The sequence below is a fragment of the Mus pahari genome, chromosome 4, assembly GCF_900095145.1.
Source record: "Mus pahari chromosome 4, PAHARI_EIJ_v1.1, whole genome shotgun sequence".
Lineage (NCBI taxonomy): Eukaryota > Metazoa > Chordata > Mammalia > Rodentia > Muridae > Mus > Mus pahari.
This window is the reverse complement of record NC_034593.1, coordinates 74,312,927-74,320,157: the sequence shown is the minus strand read 5'-3', so window position 1 is coordinate 74,320,157 and position 7,231 is coordinate 74,312,927.

Here is a 7,231-nt window from a genome sequence, read left to right as displayed (position 1 = left end):
AAAAAAAAAAAAGAATTCTGATGAGGCAAAACATAGGTTGTGACCCAAATAGACAGGACGATATTCTAACTGATGCTGTGTATCCCATGAATTTTATGCAGAAGCCTTAACTCCCAAGGTTCCAGTGTTGGGGGTGAGATGTTCAGAAGATAATTAGGTTCTGATGAGGACATGGGGATAAGGGCCCCATAATGGGATTAGGAACCATTATATTTTGAATATGAAATGTAGCCCCATACACTTGTGGCAGAGCTGTTTTGGGAGATAGTTGGAAGTTCAGGAAGTGTGACAGACGGCTGGGTCTGTCCTTGGAAAGTTTTACCTGGTCCTCAGCCCTTTCTTCTATGTCTATTTTCTGTCCATCATGAGACAAGTGGCCTCTGCCAACAAAATCTCTGTTCTTTACTATGTTTGTATGAATTATATTGTCACAGTAATGAAAAGTTTGATACAATATTCATGTGAAGAGACTGCTCACCATGTGAGCCTACACCAAGAGGATGCCTTGCTGCAAGAAAGCACTTCCCCAGGAGCTGTTTATTGGCCACATCTTGATCTTGAATTTTCAGCTTCTGAAAGGAAATTTCTCTTGCTAAGTGTTCCAGTCTCTTGCGTTTTATTTTAGCAGTCTACCCAGGATGAGAGAGATGGCATCTCTAGGAACAGCAACCCTGGCTCTGTTCAGAGAATCTCTTCTTACTTTGAAGATTCCCAGAGAGAAGGGAAAGAGGAAACTCCTTGATTTTCACCACGTAAAATAGAGTGTGTGTGTGTGTGTGTGTGTGTGTGTGTGTGTGTGTGTGTGTGTGTTATCAATAGTGGAAGCAATGAAAACAAATGGATACTTTTATTTAAACAGGAAAGTAAGAGATGGAACTCCCTCTCCCAGGTCTCTGGTAGAGGATCAAAGCAATCACACAGCAAATAAAATGTTCAGTCTGGAAGTTTCCAGAAAGTGACAGTGAGTTACATTGTCTTTTATTCTTCTCAATACAGTCTCTCCAGACTAAACAACCACAAAATTCCCAAAGTCAATCATATGAAGTAACACAATTTTCTGAATAGAGGATTCTAGTAGGTGATAAATTGTTCACTTGGGTCAGCCAAGTGAATTTAAGTGCCATTTATTGCACATTTCTCAAACCTTACTGTTTCACTGTTCTTCTCCCTTTAAGTACTGAAAATATGTTTTCTGTACAATATATTCTGATCACACTTGCTGTTCCTCACTCTCCTCCTGGATCCTTCCAACCCCTTTACCACCCAACTCAATGTCTTCTTTCTTGCTTTTTATATAATGAACAGACAATATGAAACCAGAATAAAACAAAACAAATAGAAAAAAAATGAGGAAAAACACATATACATTCATGTATTACACACACACACACACACACACACACACACACACACACACACACTCCCCCCCAAACCCCATAAAATACAGAAAATAGAACACCATAATGCATAAGCAAAAGGCCTGTAAGATAAAAATACAGCAAAATATGAAACAAAATACCTGCAAAAATATCATTGAGTTAGTTTTGTGTTGGTCATTTACTGCTGAACATGGAGCCTGCCCTTAAGTATGTGTTTTGTATACTTACTGAGTGAGTCTCCATTGGGGGATAAACAAAGTCATTTTTCCATAGTGAGAGGTTGTCAGTTGGAGATAGCTACTGGGTTAGAGATGGGACCTTGTGCCCAGGTCCCCTCTCAGAGGTGGTACCCCATCTGCCTGAGACCTATGCAGGTCCTGTGCTTGCTGCTGTGTTCTCTGTGAGCTCCTATGTGCATTAGTCCTGTTGTGTCTGTAAGACACCATTTCATTGATGTCTTCTATCCTTACTGTCTCTTAGAATCTTTCTACATCCTGTTCCAGAGGAGAGGGGTTTGACACAAACATTACACCTAGGACTGTTTCAAGGTTCCTCACTCTCTGCACATTGTTCAGCTGTGGTTCTCTGTATTCATGTATTAGTTCCCATCTACTGCAAGAGGAAGTGTCAATGATAATAGCTAAGTGAGACCTGATTTATGGGTATAGTAGAATGCCATTATATTATATAACAGAATGCCATTTTATTGCTACATTCCTCTAGCAGAACAATAGTATTTAGTTTTCTCCTAGGTTTATGCCCTATCTGCCTCAAGTTCTTGGCCATCTGAGTAGTATCAAGTGCGGATTCTGCATCATGAAATGGTCCTTAAATCCAACCAGATAGTGATTGGTCACTACTTTTATGCCACCCTTGCCCAAGGATCAGGTACCGTGCAGTTACGTCACCATTGCGGATTGAAGGGTTTGTAGCTGGGTGCTTCGCACAGAACCAAAGGAGAAAGGTAAATGGAATATTTACCTGTTCAGCTTTTAAAAATGAAATATGCAGGTAAATAGATGGAGCTACAAAATAATCCCGAGTAAGGTAACAAGACAAAAATGATATGTGTTCTATTATATGTGGATGTTAGTGGCTTTTAAGCCTTTGGTAGGCGTGCTGTAGTCTATATAACTGGAGAGGATGGGTATAAAGTGAGGGACTAGTGAAGAGAGAAGGATCTCTTGGGAAGGGAAATAAAATATAGTTACAGAGGGATGGATGATGGGTTAGGGAGGCAGATATGGAAGGATTAAATGGGGAGGGGGTGGGAATAGGGGGTTAAGGGAGAGGCTGTAGGATGAGACAGTTAGCACTAAGGACCTCTCAAGGGCTCATATAGAAACTGACTACAGCAGAAGCTTCTTAAAATAAATCCATCTACAAATGAGCCATAAATGAAATCACCAAATAACAAAGGAGGCAAAGCCCTGACTAGATTTCTCTGACCACCAAGTAAAGCCTCAAGTGCCAGAAATGGGTTGTATCCAATTCAGTTTTGGGCCAAAAGGATCCTATGGACTCCTAAAGACAACTCAGGCTATTGCCAAGTTTATTGGTTGCTCTCTGATGGTAAGGCCCTATTGCCAAAGACAACATCTACATAACTCATTGAACCCAGAAAAGTCAAGCTGGTGCCTTAATAGAGCCTTAATCCCCCACTGTTCATAGTAGTGTTTATATTCTTCTACTGCTGGTCAACAAATATTTAACCAATATTTTCCAGTGATTTTTCCAGTGAGTATTTCTGTCTTCTTTGTCAAAAAGCAAGTGTGCTTAGGTGAGTCAGTGTCTTTGATTTGATTCCAACAGTCAGTCAACATGTTTTTATACCAATACCATGCTGTATTTGGTACTGTAGCTCTGTAGTACAAGTTGAGATCGAGGATGGTGATTCCTCCAGCAATTCTTTTATTAATCAGGAGTGTTTTACCTATCCTGTTTGTGTGTGTGTGTCCCCATATGAAGACTGAAAATTGTCCTTTCAAGATCTGTCAAGAACAGTGTTTGAATTTTGATGAGGATCACATTGAATCTGTAGATTGCTTTTGGTAGGATGCCATTTTCACTATCTTACGCCTACAAATTTAAAAGCATGGGAGTTCTTTCCATCTTCTTCAATTTTTTTTAATAAAGGTTTTGCTATACAAGTTGTTTACTTGCTTGGTTAGAGTTACCCTCAAGATATTTTTCTGAGGCTGTTGAGAAAGGTATTGTTTCCTTGATTTCTTTCTCAGTCCATTTGTCATTTGTGTATAGGTAGTCTACTTGTTTTTGTGTGTTAATTTTTCATCCTGCTATGTTCAGGAAAGGGCTCATCATTTGTAGAAGGTTTTTTTTTTTGGTGGAGTTTTTAGGGTCATTTATTTATAAAGTAGTATCATACTCTACATCTTTCTTTCCTGTTATATCCCCTTGATACCCTGCAGTTGTCTTATGTATCTAGCTAAAATATCAAGCACTATATTGAACAGGTATGTCAAAAGTAGTCCTTTTTGTCTTGGTCCCAACTTTAGTGGAGATGCTTTGAGTTTTTCTTCATTTAACTTGAACGGTTATGGGATTGCTGTAATTGCCTTTGTCATGGTGAGGTGTGTCTCTTTTATCCCTAGTCTTTCTAGGACTTTTATATTGAAGTGGTATTGGATTTTCGTCAAAGGTCTTTTACACATCAAATGAAGGGAATATTTAGTTTTTGTCTTTTAGGCTGTTTATGTGGCAGATTACATTTATTGATTTATGTATGTTGAACTATCCCTGCATTTTTGGGATAAAGCTTTCTTGATCATAGTGGATGATCTTTTGATGTGTTCTTGGACTTGGTTTGCATGCATTTTATTGAGAATTTTTGCATCTTTGTACATAAGCAAAATTGGTGTGTAATTTTTTTCTTGGGATTTTGTGTGGTTTGGGTAATTGTGTTCTCATAAAAAGAATAAGAATATGTTTTCTTTGTTTCTATTTTGCAGAATAATTTGAGGAGTATTGTCATCAATTCTTCTTGAAGGTCTGGTCGAATTCTGTGATGAATTCATCTGGCCCTGGGACAGATGCTTTTGGTGGGAGACTTAATTGCTGCTTTTAGTTTACTAGGGTTTTATGTCTGTTTGAATTGCATATCTTATCTAATCTAACTTTGCTAGTTCATATATAGCAATACATTTTTTTTCCATTTCTTTTAGGTTTTCTAGTTTGGTGAAGCACAGATTTTTAAAGTGTATCGTTATGATTCTGTAGATTTCCTTTTGGTTGGCTGTGATGTTACCCCCCCCCTTTTGTCTTCATTTCTATTAATTTGGATCTTCTCTCTCTGCCTTTTAGTTAACTTGGCTAAGGCTTTGTAAACCTTAAGATTAATCCTTCCTTTCGCTGCTTCTTTGAGTTTCTGTCTGTTTGTTTGCTTCTATTTTATTGATTAAACCCCGAGTTTGATTATTTCTTTCATCTATTCCTTGTGGGTGCTATCTTTTCTTTTTATTCTAGAGCTTTCACGTTTGTTGCTAAGTGTCTAATATGAGATCTGATCTCTCCAGTTTTGTTTTGTTTTTGATATAGGTACTTAGTGCTATGAACTCTCCTTTTTTTTTTCCAGCCACACCACACTATTTTTTTTTTAATTTTTTGTTCCATTACATATAGATCCCAGCAAAATCTTTTAAGCAGTCTACAATTATAGTGTGATTACATTTTAGTTTTCTTCTAATGAATGATTATGAAGAAACAATATGTTTCCCAATACCTTTACAAGAAACAACATTATATAGTGCAGGTAAAGAAAACAAATTATTCTTAAAAACTCATATACAGTGATAACCCATCAACTTGTTATAGATTAACAAAGTGTAAGCAAGCAAGGTAGTTTTCTCAGCCAGTTTCTCTTACTGGCAAATTTGTGGTTATAAAGAAAGGAGTAATTTTTTTATTTATCTTTAGAAGTAATTTTGTAAGAGTTGTAAGAGAATCACAAATCTATGTTTTTATATAAAAGTCTGCCATATCTTCCTTAAATCATCAAAATGTACATCTACTCATTCTTAATAGATAGTATCAGGAAGCTGAGAGCACATATTGGTATCAGAAATCAATCATCAGCAGTCCAGCCTCAGTGAGAGTCACGTCAGCCAGTGCTGCCATTGTCCTTGTTCCCTGACCAATGAACTCTCCTCTTGCATCCCTTAGTTTGGTTCCCATAAGTCTAGATGTGCTGTGTTTCCACTTTAATCAATTTCAAAGTGTTTTTCATTTCCTTTCTAATTTTTGTTTTGACCTACTTTTCATTTAGTTGTGAGTGGTCAAGTTTCCATAGTTTGTAGACTTTTTGTTGTTTCTGTTGTTGATGAAATCTAGCTTTAATCCATATGGTCAAAGGGAGTGCAAGGTGTCTTTTTAATTTTCTTGTATTTGTTGAAACTTGCTTTGTGTCCAAGTATGTGATAAGTTTTGGAGAAAGTTCCATGATCTTCTGAGACAAAGGTATATTCTGTGAAATGCTCTGTAAATATTTGCTAGTCCATCTGACTTATAATGTTATTTAACTCCAACCTTTCTCTGTTTAGTTTTTGTCTGGATGATTACCTGTCCATTTGCGAGAGTGGGGTATTGAAATAATTCACTATCACTGTGCTAGAGTCAATGTATGATTTATTCAGTAGTCATGTTTCATTTTTGAACTTCGGTGCCCTTGTGTTTGGTTCATAAAAACTTAGAATTATAATATTCTTGGTGAAATTTTCCTTTGATGAGTATGTAGTGTCCTTCCCCATTTCTTCCGACTAGTTTTGGTTTGAAGTCTATTTTATCAAGTAAGAACATGGATACACTGGCTTACTTCTTGGATCCATTTGCTTGAAAATATCTTTCCATTCCTTTACCTTGAGATTACTCTATGCCTAATCTGAATCTTTTGTTTTTTGGGTGAAGCAAAAAGATGGATCCTGTTTTCAAATCCAGTGTGTTAGTTTGTGTCTTTTTATTGGGGGAATCAATACCATTAATGTTAAGAATTATCAGTGAGTAATGCTTGTAGATTCCTGTTATTTTGTATATTTAATGTAGGCTTCCCCCAGGTTTTTGATTTGCTGGTCTGAGATTACTTATTTCTTTTGTTTTCTTGGTTGTGTTTAACCTCTTCATGCTGAAATTTTCTTTTAGTGCCTTCTATACAAACGGATTTGCATATAAGTATTGTTAAATTTTTGTTTTATCTTAGATTTTCCTTTTTACTCTATTGTAATTGATATTTCTGCTGAGTATTGCAGTTTGGGATGGCATTTGTGGTTTCTTAGAGTTTGTAGTACAGTTTTCCAGGCCCTTCTGAGTTTTAGAGTATCCATTGAAAAATCAGGTATTATTTTAATGGGTCTGCCTCTCTATGTTATTTTGTCTTTTTTCCTTTTCAGCTTTTAATATTCCTTTTTTGTTCTATAAGTTTAGAGTTTTGATTATTATGTGCCATGGGGAATTTCTTTTTTGGCCCTGCCTATGTGATATTCTGTAAATTCTTATACCTTGATAGGCATCTCTTTAGATTAGGGAAATTTTCTTCTATGATTTTTGTTGAAAATATTTTCTGTGTATTTGACCTGGGTTTTTTCTTCCTTCCTTTATTTTTATTATTTGTAGACTGTAGTGTTCCAGAAATCCTGGTTGTTTTGTGCTGACTTTTTTTAGATTTAACCTTTTTTTGACTGAGGTATTTATTTCTTCTACCTTGTCTTCAGCACCTGAGTTTTTTTTCTTCCATGTACTATTTCTTGCACTCTGTGGGTGAGGCTTCCTTCTAAGATTCTTTCTTAACTTCCTAAATTTTTCCTTTCCAGTTTTACCTCAGTTTGGGTTTTCTTTAGTTATTC